The sequence below is a fragment of the Phaenicophaeus curvirostris genome, chromosome 1 (assembly GCF_032191515.1).
Source record: "Phaenicophaeus curvirostris isolate KB17595 chromosome 1, BPBGC_Pcur_1.0, whole genome shotgun sequence".
NCBI lineage: Eukaryota > Metazoa > Chordata > Aves > Cuculiformes > Cuculidae > Phaenicophaeus > Phaenicophaeus curvirostris.
The window spans coordinates 176175994-176193081 of NC_091392.1; the positions used below are offsets into that span (position 1 = coordinate 176175994).

The 17088-nt window shown below is 43.0% G+C and overlaps 1 protein-coding gene across 2 annotated transcripts in view; it reads right to left on the reverse strand.

The window, feature by feature from the left end:
* Positions 1-17083, reverse strand: part of ELF1 (E74 like ETS transcription factor 1) — an 86291-nt gene extending 69208 nt beyond the window's left edge. The window contains exon 1 of one of the 2 annotated variants that reach the window (XM_069880790.1): positions 17020-17083. The gene's annotated coding sequence lies outside the window, so the exon portion shown is untranslated. Of the gene's footprint in view, positions 1-14992; positions 15104-17019 lie in introns of those variants that run through there. The other variant, XM_069880828.1, reaches the window with a different exon arrangement.
* Positions 17084-17088: the final 5 nt, after the last annotated feature.

Below are 17088 nucleotides of genomic sequence, written 5' to 3' on the forward strand. Positions count from 1 at the left end.
CGCAAGTCTGCGGTCAGGAAACACCCACGCCTCCAGAAATTATGCCCTGGGAGCAGAAGGGGCAAGAGAGATGTTCAAAATAAAATGTATTAACAACTGAGCACCAGGCACCTTTAACCTGATCCATTTCAGGCTTCCAACTTTGCCTCCAGTGTTTCCTAGGGAAGGCAGATTTGGCAAGGTGGCCACCTTTGCCAGCAGCACAGCAATATCCCACAGAGCTACAAACCCCTGACCTTGTACAGCCTTGCACAAGCTCTTCTCGAATCACCTCTAAGGTATTCCTAGGTCACATCTCAGAAAGGACAAGCCTCTAGGAAAATCTACTTATATAGTCACTTTTCCCTCATTCTTTTAAGTTCCTTCCTTCCTCCATTTGTTAGGAGTTTGCCTCTGCTGGGAAGTAATGTTCCTCAGTATTTCTGAGAATGCTTTAAAATCTGGTTATATCCTACTTTCTACTGACAGGCAAACTTCAGAGGGAAAGAACTGCAAAACTCAGGTAGTAAAAACAGCCCCAACACAGGATAATCTATGATTCATTTTCAGCCAGAAGCAGCAGGCTTCAGCTTCTCTCTGACACTTCTCTACCAACCCCAGCTGCAATTTTCTCTCCCCATCCTCTGCTTGCACTGGTTCTGGTCCATGCAGTACCTGTTAAACCTGCCACTGCTCCCATGAAATACAGTATTGTGGCAGAAAGGTGACTTGTGAGGGTGGGGAGCACTGGTTGCTCTTGAATCAGCTTGGAAAGACTGTTACAAGCGCTGCCAGGAAAGGACTTAGGACCTCCCTCTGTGGGTGGTAATGAACTACTAGACTTGGGCCAGCACTAGGGTAAATTTTCACTCTAATACTCACAAGATTGCACAATAGCTGAAAAAAAAACCCTCCAGGCACATTATGACAGGGATGCTACAGGGAGAGAGAAGGGACAGAGGTGCTGCATCCTCCCTCTGCACGGTACTTGCCTGTTTGTTTTGGCAAGTGCACTGAAAGTGAATTAAACATCCTATAAATACACCTGCCAGTAAGTGTGATAGAAGTCAAATTTCTAAACCCACAGCTCTGAGGCAGTCATACAAAGAAATCAAACTAAAAACAGGACAAATTCATAGCCCATACTTCTCTCAGCGAGCTTTAGAGCCCCCCAAAATCATCACAATCTGCAAATATTTGTAAAATACGTGCAATATTACCCGGTTTTCTCAGGTTACAGAGAGGAGAAATCATCGTGCCCCACCTAATGCTATCACTAACCACATTCAGATAGACAGCTAAGGCTCCTGCATTCTGAAACCCAACTCACTTATAATTTGCTACTTCCCAGTTCTTCATTTTGAGTCACTAAACTGATCCAAAAAGGCCAATAACCCTTATATCATTAAATACCATCTCTGGGCCCTGTTCCAGCATGGGCCTTACAACAAATAAGGCAACTAATGGGAAGTAAACTGGTAGAGAAATCTATTTTATACTAACAAATGGGTGAGTCTAGCTGGATTTTACTGCTTGAAAAGACAGTAGTAGTTTCTGAAAGAAGGCAGAAGATAGCTTAGTTCTAATTAAAGCCCAAGTATACCTATGAACTGTAAAAGTAATGCTGGTTTATGTATAGATACCTCACTACAACGTATTTGTTGCAAACAAAGATAAAACTACTTCATTTTTATATGATAATAATTACTGGATATCCCACGAGAACCAGCAAGGGCATAGCAAAATAATGTTTTAATCCCAAATTCTCACAGTATGTGTACCAGCCCTGAAAAGTCTTTAAAAATATACTTTAATATTGTACAAGGCTATACAATCCTGACTGCAGTAAGAATACGCTGGATTCTTGGCTTTCCAAAGGAAATGATCACCTGGGTGTACAGCCAGTTTGAAAGGGAAGTATTGGGTCGCCTATCTATTTCTAAGGATTTGCACTCCAAACAAAGCTTTTAAGCAAACATTGGTTTCCTGCTAGTGTGCAAGAAAGACACAAAGGTGAGGGTATGAAGTGAAATAAATACTGCTAAAACTCAAAAAGAAGTATGAAAGAAGAGGTTAGATTTTCCAAGAATAATAAATTCTTCTCAGAAAGAAAGTCTGTCTTTATTTTTCAAGTAGACGAGCACTAGACATCATCCTACAAGGTAAGTTTCAGATCCCCTGCCATTAAATCCTTCAGAGCTCTGCTGCTTTAACAGGATGATTCTACTTGCTCTGGAGTCCTTGCAAGGATAATTTTTAAGAATACAAGCTCAACCTGAAGCTATTAGAAACGTTACTACACCAGCAGTGATAAATATAGCCTTCGTTCTTTTCCTCTCTTACACACACAGAGAAAATAAAGTCCAGAACTATTTGTAAACATGTCGTTCTGTGGGTTTTGTTTTGGTTTTGATGTCGGGAGATTGTAATCCCTGATATAAAACAGAAAAAACCTATCAGGCAAGTAAACAGAAATACATACCACGTGAAACTATGCCACATATACACGCAGAAGAAACATAAAAGCAAGGACTGGGTGGGTTTGATACAGTCAAACAGTGGTTTCTTAACTGGGACACTTTGTGGCTGGCTGAGGAATCCTCATTAAAAGGCTGTAACTATATTTTTCCTCTTCTCATTCTGTGAGTCACTCATTACATGTTTGGATGTTGCAATACATTCATGAATAATAAACACATACTGGGAAGCAGAAAAAAAACCCATAAACCAGTGTTCACATTGGATTTGTTATGTCTTATTTATCAGTATAAAAAAGAAATCAGCAATGAAGCTGAGATTTGTAGAAGTTTCTATGTGAGGAATGCTATTAATCACAGATCAAGTATTTGGTACAGCCAGAGACTAGGAGATGGATACGCACAGAAGTTACAGCACAGCAATGTTAGTACTACTATTATTATTTGGCCTTTATACAGAGAGAGAGGATAAGGGAAGGGATCATAATGTTCCCCATCTAACCCTGTCCTGAGGGAGAACAGCCAGGCACCGCCCTTTGCTAAGCAGTGCTGGATGCAAAGCTGTACTTCTGCAGCTGCTTTTTTTTGATTATTAATTTTCGTTTAAAGAGTAAGGAGTTAGGTTGCGCAGACTGAGCAGTCCCTGAAAGTCACCCGTGCTACAGGAAATTATTGTTGATATCTTGAAGAAGTAACGGGGAATTATTTATTCATGTCTGTGTTTTAGACAATAACAAAGAGCATCTAGCATATGCATGTCAGGGTGGTTGCTCAAGGTCTTCCACTGCTCCAGTCGGATGGAAAACTGTTTGCTTCTATTCCAATTTTTGTTGTCCTTTCAATCCCACCACCACAGGAAGGCTATAGTGGCTACCCTGCACACTTGTGCCAATTCCCTCTATGGATGCAGGCCAAATTTATGGAATTAAAGGAAATCTAGATAAACATCATTTTTAGAAAAACGTTGAGCTAGAGTTCCACAAATATTTTAGATGCTTATGAGAATGCAACAGGGTATTTCTGCACTGCTCAGGATGTGAACACAAAGGAAAGGAAAGTGTGTTTATTACTGCTCTTCCAGCTGCTCTAATTAATGGAAAAAGATAAAAGTGCTAACTTGGAGAAGCAGGAGGAAAAAAAAAATAAGTTGTGCAAACAAGTAAGCTCATGCAAGCAAATCCATTTTCCATCATAACTCATTCAGATAGAGAACTGGCTATTAAAGAACAGTTAGCTAGAAATACGACTGGATTACTTGCTTGTTCAGGAAACCATCAATACTTTTAGTAGCAGGCTTACCTATCCAAATACATGCTACATTAAACAACTGGTAAATACATAACTCCCGGAGAAGAGGAGAAATAAAGACTGCAGGACATAAACAGGAGGGAAGTCAGGGGGCACAAAGCTGCAGGGAAGGTGAACTAACTGCTGGAAAGCCAACATTTCAATCTCTTGGTGACATTTCAAGCTGCACAAACAGCAGCCTTTCATCTCTACGCTGAGCTGTGGCAGGGTAGGCAGTCCTACCAGTAAATCCTGTAAGATTACAATCCTGTGGATCGCTCCAAGAAACCAAACCATCACCTCTTCTATTGTCACTTGCCCATAAAAACAAGGTACTTTGGGCAGACGTATCCTAGAAAATACCACTGTACACATGCAGAAAGGCTCGGTTCCAGAGAGAATTGCTGCTACTACCACGTGTTTTCCAAAAACCTGCCAGGAATCATCTTTCTTGACTCTGTGGTTTAGGGAGCCCTGAAAACAAAATCAGGAACCTGAGGCTAAGAGTATGAGAGGACATTACGGCAGGCATGGTTTCCCAGATGTTTTTTTTCCCCCACTTTCCACTAATAGAGGTTATTTATTTAATGGAGAGAGCTAAACATTCTCCTCGACTAACCTGCTATAAACAGTACTCTCAGAGCTCCATCCAAGGTACTATTTATACATTTATGTTTATTATAGTCTAATATTGTAAATTCAGCTTTTTGTATAGATGTTTAACCCTACAGCCCATTTGTCCTTCATTTACTGAGGGTCCATCAACTTTATAGACATCTATGCTCTGGATAGCATCCCACTAGCCAGGGTGGAATGACTTCAACTCCGTCTACCATAAAGAGACAGATGAGACCTCAGTTTGAGGGCAGAGTGCTCACATCCTAGGACAGTAGTCTAAATTCTGAAAGTTGCATCTACTCCTTCTCTGTGACCAGTTTTATTTCTTGAACTCTCATTTTCAATGCCCTTGCTTTTTAGCAGGGCACCTTAGAAATGTATTCCAGTTTTGCACATCAGCAAAAAATGTACTACTTGTGACTCCAAGTCATAAAAATCTTAAAATATTTTAGGCACTGCTGAAGAGTTACATCGGGCTACTCTAATTTTAATATGCAGGGTAAGAATAATTAAAGCAGCTTTTCAATTTCTCCTCCAGAAAGGAAAGAGTAATAAAAGGACTTTTGTTGTTTTTCCATCAACTGCCCACATCCTCAGGCCTGTTGGTTTTAGAATATAAGCTCTTACTGCTTTGCATGAGATAGGACCAGCTTTCTCCCTGTTCTACGGGAAAAAAAAACTAAGTGTCCTACCCTTAACAAATGTCCTTTAAATCCTCTGTTGCTAATCCTTAATTGCATGCAGCAGGCTGCTGCTTCCCTAGAAGATCCCAAATAACCTATGCAAAGGCTGTGGTTCCAGGTGATTCTAACATTTCTACTTATTTTCTAAAAACATACTGATTTCCCTCCATACTATTCAAGAAAATCACATTATCCAGTAAGCGTTGTCAAAGCTACACAAGCACATCAGTTGTGCACCATTCCAGCAGAAGTCAGTTTTGAAGGTGCAGGAATTATGTAACAAAATTGTACAGCACGTTGGAGAATTCACCTGTACCACTAAACACTAACTAGCAACACCAGGCAGCAAAGAGAAAAGATACCAGCTGCATCATTAGGAGATGCACCTTTGCATTTTTTAGGTGAAAGTGCAGCTGGATACCATGTAGGGAGGGAAACAGGAAGGAGGGAGCACCGCAAGCTTTGGATGTAAATCCACAGGAAACCCAGCTTTTTACTTAAAATGCCCAGGAACAATTGACTTTTATAGGCAGAAAAGAGCAGGCCAAAGTTAATACAGCAAAGACCTTGCAATCCAAATAGACAAAACAAAAGAGCGTGGAAAACAACACAGTATCATTAAGAAGTTGTGTTGGCTCAAAGACAGTTTTCTTCCACACTTCTGTATTCCTCAAAATAGGGGGTGGTGTAATATATGGTGTAAATAGATGGCTTTCTCCTTCCTAGTTCTACTTAACTAAAGAAAATCATAACCAGGCTCTCACCCCTTTGCCCATCAGTCTTCCACATCACAGAACATCATTACTGGCGTAACTACTCAAGTCTTAAAAAAAAAGGGAATGACATTTACTAACACAAGGTCATTCCCCTTGCCTTCCTATGCAAAATGATCAAAAAATGCTGCAAAATCATTCTCCAAATGAGATTTGACTGCCAGCATTTCTGGAAGAGAAGACTTGTGTTAGGTGGGGCTTATTCCATGAATGGGAGAGAAGAAGATAAGAGGGTCCCGCTCATTACTTCATTTGATGTTGTATTCAAAACATCCCCAAAGTCAAGTTATTCACCTCCTATACATTTTATGGGATAGGCCAAAATACACAATGAAATCCTTCCCTCTCTCTCCTGATTTGGACACGTAAAGCTTCAATTTTATGCAAATATTGTCAAACGTCAGTCCAAGAGATGCTTGAAAGAGTAAAGCCAAAACAAGACCACAACTGAAGAACAATACCCTCCAGATAATTTAAATATGCTACTGCAAAGCAAACAGAAATAAACAAAACATGATGACAGTAGACACAAATAAACCACTAAAAATTGGTTAACATTTTGACTCCCAAGTATCAAGACTTTTCCCAAAATCATATTTATGGAGAGTATTCATACACATATGGTGTATATATACACCGACTGCATGGCTGTGTATACAGTATAGTATATGACTACACATACATTATACAGCATCTGGCATGCTGAGAAGCCATATTCAGAAAAACATTCCAAAGGAATTATGAGGTGATCTGACTGACACCTCTCAGTTAACCTGAAACAGCCTGGCTGGACGTTTTCACTTCTATATTTTACTTCCTACACATTTCAGCACACTCACGTTCAGCTTTCTTATGAAGCTCCTGTTTGACATGCCACCCAACATCACAGAAGGGTCAGTCTGGGTTGGAAGGAACCCTCAAAGATCATCCAGTCCAATCCCTGCCATGGACAGGGACATTGTGCACTAGATCATTTTGCTCAAAGCCAATCCAACCTGATTTTGAACACTCATTCATCCACACCATCCCTCTGACTGACCAGACCAGAAATACGCTTCTGCTAGCTGTGCCTGTAAATGCCTCCAAAAGATGTCTCTTCCTCATCCATTTATTTTCCCTTCTATTCAACCCCAAGGATATAAAGACTTGAGATCCTTTGGAAACCAACAAGCATCACTAGTGAGATAAAACGGAGCTGGTGGCAGGCTGCTCATTCATACACTCTTTCCTCACACCCCTGATGGAGCCTTGTTGCCTCAGTTTCCGCATCATGTTCCCCTTAGGTCTGATCACTGGCACAATCCCAAGTTAACAGCACTGAACTCCCCACTGGAGTTGCCCACAGCTTCCTGTACCTTCCTCCCCGTTTGTAAAGCAAAGCAAAGTAAGCCCAGGCTGTCTGAAAGGAAATGCTGAAATGCTGAGCTTGAGCTCTTGCTCATTCCCAAGTGGGGAAGCCCTGGTGCTTCACTGATGGCTACCACTCACTTAGAAAATGTGGTTGCTAATTAGGTGGGAAAACTGTCTGTTCACACTTCATGCTCTTAATCTCATCAAAACTACATCACGCTAACACAGTGTTTGGGAGAGGAGGGGAAAGAAAACTAAACTGTTAACTACAGATTATTGTTCTTCAATGTTATTCGGTAGCAATGTTCAGATTTCAGTCCCTTCTCCTCACGTTCAGTAAAAGCTAACACTTTTTTCTTAAAAAGGACACAAAAAGATCTATCAGTAAACAACTGTCCACACACTAATTTGGGTGAAAGGAATTTAAATTTCTCATTATGGGTAATGAATTCAACTCAACGTTCTTCTGTACATGCTGATTTAACTCCCAGTTACTCTACAGTAGTTTAAATTACGCTGATTGTATCCGCAAGACTATTCAGTTTCTTTAGTATCTCTTTTCCCTAGTTCATATCCTGACAGTTAGAAGGAGTAAAATACCTCCTTCTATTTCCTTCCCTTTCCATTTTGTTTTACCTAACTCTCTTTCATTCTCGGCTCTGTTCCCTATTCTTCAGGCATATGAATAAACATTCAAGATATGGTTTAGAATGAAGGAGAAGGAAGAATTTGGTTTAGGGTGGCAGAAGCATAACTACATCTGGTTTTAAGCCACACAAGCTGTGACCATGTTCCAGATCAAATCCACATGGAAATTTGTTATCTCCGTCTCTGCTTATCTGGAACTGCTAAGTAGTTTATTTATTTTTCTGGAAGATAAAACAGGTATTCCAAGAAAGGATTTTCTGCAAAATGCTGAAAAAACCAAACTTTAGGATTTTTAATTCTTTTTGTTTTCAGTTTACTAACAAATTGAATAACATGAATTAGAAGCCTGACCGGATTAAAAAAAGGGAGCATACATACAAAAAAAGTACCAGTGGCAGCATTCATAAAGCCATCTTCGCACATCACTCCTCCAATTTCCTTAACACAGTATCCACACTCAGTGGTTTTCCTAATACCTCCCATGTAAAATAGCTTCCTCTGCTAAAAAGCAGTCATTCTGCAAACACTGAGTGTAGTGCTATTCCAAAGAACCAGAACTAGATATTTCCTCCATTAAACCACCCATACACAAGTACATATACCTATTGACAAACCTATAATAAGAGTACTGCTCAGTCTGATAATAATATATAGGGAATGGAAACTTAAACCTGAACATGTACATAACTGATCCTTCTCCATCTCAAAAAAAAAAAAAAAAAAAAGAGAAGATTAGCAAATTCAGAAAAGTAAGCAGTATTCTTGACACATATTGCAGCAAAGATGTATGACCGAGAACACAGTCCAAGTCTTAAAATATGTGAAGTACATGGTATTTATTACCAGTTCTCCACAATAAAGGCAATTCCCTGTATAACTACCTGTCTTCTTCAGGAAAACATGAAAAGGGCCATTTTCTTTCACAAAAGTGTACAGATTTAGGGGAAAAAAAAACCCAACAAACTCACACCTTAGTAAGACAATGAGAGGGACTTCTACAGTAACAGCCTCATGTATGACTTGACCTTCCAGCTGCTCCTCACGCAACAATCATAAGAGACTACAAACTCCAATTTTTGATGGAGTTTCTATTTCAGAGAGACAAACCACAGTATCTACAGAAGTTAATGTATTGGTTTTCTCACAGAAAAAATACAGAGACCTCTTAAACAAACAACATCCTGAAACCATGCTCTGACCATTCAGCTGCCTGACCTCTGCTTTAGTCTGCCCCAGAAACTACTTCCAGGGCCAAAGTAAGTAGCTAGATCAGACTTTAGGTAATGTATTTACAATAATTCACAGCAACTGAGGTACATAACAATGCAATCACCCCCTCCTTGCCTGAAAGACTACAAAAATGATAGAAGTATATCAGCAAATTTGATCACAAGGCACTGAAAAATATTTAACAATAATAGATGTGTCCTGGAAAATGGTCACTTGCCAAGTATGTAAAAGTATATTTCTGGCTCTCACCATCTTGGCTGCAACTTTCTTATGGTCAGAAGCCAATTATTCATTCATGAAAATATTACACCTGTAATGGTTGAAAAGTATTACTCTGCTGCAACATTAACATCTGAAAACTGAATTTGAAAAAGCCATAGTAAATTTTTTTACAAATCCTAAATTTACTAACCCATAAAATTTGTTCAACTAGGAAAACCTAAAAAAAACCTAACACTTTGTTTTGGATGGCTCAAGATGACAGTTTAATTTGAAAAGGCATCCAGTGAAAGACAGCTGCACAGAGCAGACAGATACTCAAAGATCTAAGAAGAAAGCTCACCACTACTTCAGAGGAAGCAAGCAGGTGCTGCCGGACCTGTTCTCTGCACACGCTTACACATGGGTATAATTCCCCTCTCCCAGAAGGAAACATAAATTAAAAATGCTGGCACAAGTCTGCCGTCACAAGGCTGGCGATTCACAGTTCAACAGGCTGCGAACACATCCCATTTCCACTATCTCCACCAGCACACCAGCAACTTCCTCAACCTACACTGCAGCAGCTTCTCAGCAGAGAATCTGCCTCAGCTTTGCCACCCAAGCTCCCCAGTCAATTTTGACTGAAACAAATGCACTGTTTAAACCCTCTAAGTTAAGAAAAAATGATTTTGGCAGAAACAGAAGGGTTCCTAGGTTCAGCTGGCAGACTGGGGTGTGGCAGTAAATGCCAGCAGAAGATAAGTGACAAGCTGCTGAGGGGTGACCAACAGAGAAGAGCGGCAGCCATCGCAGCCATGGAGACCCAGCACACCTTGTACTTCTTACACACGCCACAGACCTGTTCATCCCCAGGATGCCCATGCAAACCGCCGCTTCCAGTGACAGCATGAAAAAGCCAGCACCTTTGCCTGCACAGCTGTCCTTCAAGCTCAGCATTTGACTTAGAAGGTGACTGTCTGCAGCCAGGATCCATACTGATTAGAGGTCAGCCACTTCAGGAGACAGTGCCGTCTGGCTCTTAGGTATTTCTCTCCTGTGCACGTGCAAGGGCAGACGTGCAGGGAGAGCAAGGAAAAGTACTGTGCAAGAGAGGCCTGAAAGCCAACTTGCATGGAAGTTATTTTTCTGAGGCAGTGTATCTATCTGGATAAATTACTGCTATAACCCATGACTACACTTCCAAGACAGACATTCATTATTATCTCGATATTCATTATTATCTCCATATCAAATCAAGTTTTATCCAACTACTGGAACATTAAAATGGGATTAAAATTTACCATGACTCTGATTTTGCCATTTTTTGAGAAGACATTTATTAAATAACCCAACTAGAGCTCTTAAAAACTGAAAACATCCAATCTGATTTGTCCTTCATTATCGAGTTGGATCTTATATCTCCTAGAAATCAATAGCGCATTATCATTAACTCCAATGAACATAGTGATAAGCACGTGGGCCAAACTGTAGAAGGCTGTACACTCATTTCTTTTCTCAGACAGCTGAGGAAAGTGTTTTTAGAAATCATCTTTGAGAGGAGTACTTTAGCGCTTAGGCATTTCCAAGTAACTGGAAATGCTTGTATGCATGTTTTTGAGAAGTCTAGAGACACAGATTTATGAGAACTTAGGCTCCTCAAGTTTCAGTTCTTTTCAACAGGAAAACTTCCAGTAACGTGATGTTGAATAGAAAATGCAGTTTGTTATCTTAAAACATTCATAGGATATTTTAAAGCGCGAATGAAAAATCCCAAATGAAAACCACCATGTGAAATACTGAACATCAGATCTTGGCATTCTGTTGTGTATCATGTACCCTAAAGCAGGTGGAATAAAATAAATTTTCTACAGAAAGAAATAGTTTAACACTTGAAGTATATTTATTCTAGTTCACATGCCAGAAAAAAAAATACATCTGTTAGTTATATTAAAAAGAATGAACTATGGAATTATAAAACATCATCTCATAACTATGTAGGCTCAAGTGCAACTCCCACGCCAAATTAAACCTTCAGCTTTACTGTGAAGCTGCCTGAGAAGGAGCACTGCAGGCAGTGCTTCAACTTGACTTGAGCAGCCAGCCATGTGCCTCTGGTGTCTGCTTGCAGCAGGAGATCTGTGAAAGGGGAGGCGTGTGCAAAAGACAGCAAGTGGTGAAGGGAAGAGAGTGCTTGGAGGTGCCGTGAGTCCTCAGCAGCTGACTCAATGGTGAGCACCATCCTTGCCTATCTAATGGCAGGGGAAGTTTCTTCAACTCTGAATACAGCTGTCAGTATCCTGAGCAAAGAAAGACAGCACACCAATGCGGGAACATGTCTGTACTGATAGAAAGAAGTAAGTGAGGAAGGGGAGTACGCGATACCTCGTCTGCAGCTGCCACCAGATGTTGATGCTCAGGAGGAAAGTGAATAGCATAAAGAAATTAATCATTATCCCAAAAGTCAAATTAGGCACCAAGAAAAAATGGTCTTCCTGACTCAAGAGAAAACCAGCAGCATCCTGAAGCATGACGTTTTATTATGATCTTGTCCAAGGTAGCAACTTGTGCTACAGTACCCTGAAAGCACTACAAATAATCTGGTTTTCCCATTCCAGGGAAGAATGTAGGCTAACAGAGCATAGTCCTTCCTCCTTCTACACACTGGAAATGTCCTCCACCAAAACACACCTTTGAGAAGGAAACCTCATCTCACTCTAAATACTCCCAGCAATAGCAAATCCATTACAGTGCATTATTGACACCACTGCTACTTATTATTTCAAGGTACAACATGTCCAACTGCAGCTCCCGGATACTGATTGTCTCAGTAGGATCACATATCACGTATTTTCTTTATACCTACAAACGATACATACAGGCATCATTTCCCCTCTCTGTCTCTTCGGAGCTGAATAAACTCTGTACACCCTTCACTGTGAAGCTTGGTTTCCAAACCCTGTATCTCTTTAGTCACTGTGCTTTTACTAATATTTCACTAACCCTTCCTCACGTGTGAGAAGCAAAACCAGACACAGAATTCCCATGATCTTACTAATGCCACGTACTTTCCTATTTCTGTGCACTACTTATATTGCTATACAGCCAAAGACCACACTTCAGTCACAGCATTACAATGAAAATGCCTGTTGAGATGATTCTCTGCACAAATTCTTAAGCCTTCTTTCAAATTACCAGTTTTAAGACGGTTTCCTATCCTGGTGGTATAACTGCATTCCTGGTTCCTTTGTATCTGGCTGCATGAAAAATGCCCTTTGCTGGATGCTAACCATTTTAAAAAGCAGTTTGGAATAATCCGTACTAGTAACTCGTTCCACACACACACAAAACTGCACCTCATCTGCTGGTAATGATGAGGTATCTTCCAAAAACTGTGAATATAATGATATTTAAACAGCCTTACATCAGGATCCAGCCCCCAAGGGACCCCACAAGAAACAGCTGCACTCCCATAGACAAAAGGCACGCCTAAATTCCTCTCCAAACTAAGAAAGATTTATGAAACAACTTTGCCAATGTTTGTGGTATTTATTCCACAGTGACTCCATGGCACAATTGTTTTAAACTCACACTTCACTGCAGAGTTAATAGATATACTAGAGACACAATATAGGGTGAGTCTTCTACAATAGAACAGTTGATGAATAGCTTAGGAATTTAGGAGATGTGGTTTTCTACAATTCAAAATGCTGGGAAGCAATTTGCTCTAGTTCTACTGTAAATTGGTCTTTAACAATTGTTAAGTCATTCTGAAAGATTCAGAGTGAGTAAGCTCTGGCTTGTCATTAGAGGCTCCATTTTAAAGTTTTCAATTTTTCAGCCAGCAAAACAACCATGAATAATGTGAGTAAGGAAAGGCATTCATCCAATTAGTCTAAGAGTTTTAAGTTTGATTCTCTATTGAAAAGAAATCAGTATAGATGAAGCCTGTAGCACCACCTATTAAGCAGCAGCTGAACACTTAGAAAGCAAGATGCTGCTTCCAGCTGCTCGTAACTTGGCCAGACTTTGACTGGATTGAAATTTTCCAAGTAGAACGTCTGCCGCAAGCGAAATTTTGTTCTATGTGTTGTAGAGGTTGCCTCTGAGAGAGGGGTGCAGGAAGAGGCAGATGGCAATTCAAAGAACTCAGCCAAAATACTTTAGCTGTTCCAGAACAAGACCAGGAAAAACGCCATCTTTCAATGTTAACAGAAATCTTTGGCAAAGTTGGAAGGTTAATGGATTAATGGAAGGTTAATAGCCCTCCCAGCTCTGGGTGACAGATTTGAAATCTGACATGAGGGCTGGAGCCACTGTGTTGCATGTATTCCTTTTGCTGCCCCCACAAAAAATCCACCTACATTTGGTCAAATATCCAAAGACAAATTGCACTTTGTGCATTTTCAGTAGTTATTCACTGGGCCACGTTCACATTATTCTCAGTTTCTCATGCTGATCAGACAACATAGACCATCCTCACAGCAATAAGCAACTCATCCCCTAGTATCCATGCAGGACTGGGCTGCAAGTCGAAAAACAGTGCTTAACCCAGGGAGCAGCCGCAGGCTCCAGCCTTTCCACCCAGGGGCTGGTGCAGGCCCCTAAGCATTTAGGACATGAGCAGGAGCCCTGCTTATCTCTTCCCTGTTCTATGGCTCTTTGCAGCAACACAGAGCACAGCTATAAGCTGCCACCACTGGATATCCTGAGAGCTCCAACAGCAGCGTCCCAGGTGCTACATTACAAATCCAGCTCATGGAGGATGGCAAAATGATTACACTACCCTAGGCTGCCTATCTGCTTTTCAGCTCTTAAGGGAAAGAAACCTAGGAAATTACACATAAAAAGGAGTATTAAAAACCATGATTAATGCTGCAGAATTTAGGCTTTATTACAATTAAGTGGCCTATGACAATTAAAACAATTTTCAAGTGCTTATATGCATGGGAATCAATCTCTAATTGCAAATGACCTGGTCACATATTTTTCCCCACTGAAGCTTTGCTATAATTAAAACAAAAATTTCTCTTTTTGCCCTTGTCCTCTAGAGCATCACTACAAACTTTCACACCACAGAGGGAATAATTTCTTTTCTCTCAGGTTCTTTTATGGTTTTCACCAATACAGTAATCCATAAGATAAAGGATATTGTTATCCAGTATATTTTAAAGATGAGAAATTAATATGGAAGATTAACACAAAAAGCTACAGACACTGAGTGAGCAATTCCAACACTCAAGATTTGTATTTCTAACATGCTTAAACCTACAAAACCTGCTCTGTATATCAAGAGCCAAGAGCCATTGACTTTTGTTCCAGGTGAACGAGTTCAGCATAACTGAAAGCCAGTTCCCAGGGACTCGGGTCAAGCATCCAGAAAAAGCAACAGCCCATGTGAGAAGATCTTTACGTAGAAATCCTACAAGAAAGGCAGGGGCTGCAAAATCTAACTCTGCAGCCGCCACCTCAGGCATGGAACTGCCTTTCCCTCTACCTCACTCGCGTCACCTCTCTGCGGGCCAGCCAGAGAGCCGCTACACCTTGGTGGAAGCACCTCTGGTTCATCACCAAAGCTGGCCTGGGAGAACACTGGCAGACTGCGTCACAACAGACACCCTTATTGCACACAGGCCCCAGGCAGCCAGATGAGCCAGGCATTTTTACAACTCTTGAGCACTTTGCTTTGCAAACTTATCAACAAGGTAGGGCTCAGCAGGACAGAGAGGTAGAAAAGAAGATAGAATACTTAGAGATAAGCTGCATCCACTGGGTGGCAGGCGTGTATCACAGGATCCAGATACGCGTATGGACAGAGGTACACAACTAAATACCGTGCTTGTTCGCTGTCTCAGAAGCAGCAATTGAACAGACACGGATTGAAAAAAAAAAAAAAAAAAACATAAAAATCCCACAGAGCACAGTTAACATATCCCACCTTCATTTTAACACCAGCTTCTTGTCTGCAGTGCTGAGTCGTTCAGACTGTCCTGGCACTTGATGGTCTGAGCTGTGTGGCCACGCAGTGCCCCACGTCACTTCTGTAGGTGGGTGTCCTAACACAACGCAGCAGGGACCTTGGAAAAGTCTTCAGAGAGTCTCTGCTGCACTAATCAACGTGTAAGGAGCAATGCCTGCAGACACCAAGCCTTTAAAGTCTTCCCCAACTTAATAAACTTAGCGGGGGGAAATTTTTTCAGACTAACAGCTGTAAATGTGTCCATGTGCATAAGCAGATAAGTTTTCAACTTCAGAGAAACATAAAAAAGACCTCAGTATTTTCCATGGATTCCCACTTCACATCTAAGTAGAACCATTTCAAAATTCGCTTAAAGGATGTCTCTGGAGGAGAGGCCATCGACCAAATTTCAACGCAGTGCATATTTTTATAATCAAGCTGTAAACTACATAAAAACTACACTTATAATGGAAATGCTGACAAACACATAACTACCACAGTTCGCTATGACAGTCTGACCACAAGTCCTCCTTCAGGAAAATGCAACATTTACATCCCCCTTCCTTTTTTAAGGCAGCTCCATAGCAAGCTGGGGCGAAGGGGGTGATCTGCACCAGCGCCTCTGCCTTAAGAAAGCTGCAGAGGGACTTTTTACAAGGGTTCCTAGCGACAGGATGAAGGGGAATGGCTTTAAATTGGAAGGGGGAAGATTTAGGCTAGGCATTAGGAAGAAATTCACGATGAGGGTGGTGAGGCACTGGCACAGGTTGCCCAGGGAAGCTGTGGCTGCCCCATCCCTGGAGGTGTTCAAGGCCAGGTTGGATGGGGCCTTGGGCAGCCTGGTCCGGTGGGAGGTGTTGGAGTCAGCTAGGTATCTGGGCGGGGGTTGGAACTGGATGTTCTTTAAGGTCCAACCCAAACCATTCCACGATTACCAATTCAAGTGTCTCTTATCCCACTTTTTCCCCCACGCGTCGAACGAGCCACCCCGCGGCTTCGCCACGAACACCCCGCGGGCCGCTCCAGCCCGTGACTCACTCCACAGGCTTCTCCTCCGCCCCGGCAGGGGCCGCGGAACTCGCGGTAACGCTCCCCGGGCCCCGACGGGAACCAAGTTCCCCCCCAGCTCCCAGAGCGGGGGGGCGAGGGGGCAGGGGAACGGCATACAAACCGGGTCGGTCTGGATTCGCGAGGGGAAGATGCGGCCGAGAAGTGTTGGGGGGGAGGGGGATGTTTCTCCCTCAAACAACCCCCTCAAATCCAACCGCCCCGCGCGCGAGGGCGCGCGCTAACCCCCCCCACCAGTTCCAACCGCCCCATTCCAACCGCCGCCCCACACGCGGAGAGGGGCGCGCGCGCGCGCCTCCCATCGCACCCACCCTGGCAACGGCCCCGCGCGCAAGGGGGCGCGCGCGCGCGCTTAACAGTCACCATCCCCCCCACCCCCCCCCCACCCCGCGGTCCAACCGCCTCCCCCCGCCCCGCGCCTCCGATGACACCCACCTACCCTCACCCCGCGCCATCCGACAGCCCCCCCAGCCCCGTCAGCGCGGAGCCGGCGCTGCCCCAGGGCGGCGGGGAGGAGGGAGAGCGGGGCGAACAGGACGGGGAGCGGGGCAGGGGAAGCGCGGCGGCCGAGCGGGCTCGCCGCACCCCGCACCCGCGCTGCCCCAACTCCCTCGGAAAGTTGTCAGGGGCGCTCCCCGCCCCCAGCCCCTCCACCTCCGTCCCCGCCTCCCGCGGGGCAGCGGGCGCAGCCGCCCGCGGGGCTCGGACGCGCGGAGAGCAGCGAGCGACGTGGGGCCGGCGGCACTCACCGAGCGGCTCCCGGCCGGGCGGCTCCCGCAGCGCCCTCGCCGCTCCCGGGGGCGAAGGCGGGGGGGGGG